Genomic DNA, 1,083 nt, shown 5'->3' with positions numbered 1-1,083 from the left:
AGAGATACCGGCCCACATAAAAGAAGAAAATCACCCGATTTGTTTTAGACGACGTCACATCTGTCTCAGTGCGACATAGCAACCATCTGCCTTGATCCAGTTTTATTCGCCAAGCCGTTAAGTTAAACTCTTTCGCGATATTCCCACGAAGACGATATCGACGGGATACAAGCTACACCGACGTTTATGAACCAGCAGTTCTCCCGGCTACGTACATGTGGATACCGTGGAACATGCCTTGTTTATCCGGAAAAAGAAGGTACATATTTCTTGCTGTTAGAAATTACGATCAAGCAAAATGGAACTTCAGACGTAATAACGACAATACGTAGGAAGTAGCACTCATCGCATTATAAACCTGACACGAACAGAATGGAAACTTATGATCTGTCGACTGCATCCACGTTGATATTTAGTATTGAGCATCATTGCAAAGCTTGATATACCCCATTTGTAATGTTCATATACACAATGAAGTGATGAACACCATTGATAATGTTGTAAATTGATATCAGACATGCTTCTCTCGATATTTCAGTATGTTTTCAACTCAAGATAAATTGGACACGTTTTTCATGGATACTTGTTGGGTGATTCATTCATAGCTAGCCATGAAGTGTATTCCACAACTCTACGATCATACTAGATACTGTGATAAATATCATACATGGGTAGGGCATTGAGTAAGCTTTACAAAATGTGAAATACACGACATATGTACAATACATAAAGTGGAAAATGAGATAACCCAAAGTCAAGTTTCCAAAACTTTCTCATGTTAGCATGTTAGCATTCTTAACGGGGGCCGCCCTAAGACGGTCCCCGTCGTAAGACGGTACGGATTTTTTGCTGATCTTATTATCCATAAGTACACCGTGTTTGTTGCCACTGACTATACTGATTACAAAGGTAAATAAACCAAGTCCATGCACACAGCTTTAATTTGCATTCCAAGTATACTTTAACATATTTACTTCATGTTTTTTTAAGAGCAGAATTCTAACAGTAATGTTGACAGTGCTGAATCACTGCGGTCACCGGCCTCTGCGTATTGGCGGCTTGTGGAGAAAATATTGAACACAT

The 1,083-nt window shown here is 39.2% G+C and overlaps 1 protein-coding gene across 1 annotated transcript in view; it reads right to left on the bottom strand.

The window, feature by feature from the left end:
• Positions 1 to 1,083, bottom strand: part of LOC118415837 (NXPE family member 3-like) — a 15,109-nt gene that overhangs the window by 7,212 nt on the left and 6,814 nt on the right. The window lies entirely within an intron of this gene.

This window comes from Branchiostoma floridae, chromosome 5, assembly GCF_000003815.2.
Source record: "Branchiostoma floridae strain S238N-H82 chromosome 5, Bfl_VNyyK, whole genome shotgun sequence".
Taxonomy (NCBI): Eukaryota; Metazoa; Chordata; class Leptocardii; order Amphioxiformes; family Branchiostomatidae; genus Branchiostoma; species Branchiostoma floridae.
Note: the sequence above shows the minus strand (reverse complement) of the source record. Positions and strands in the feature narration are given on the sequence as shown.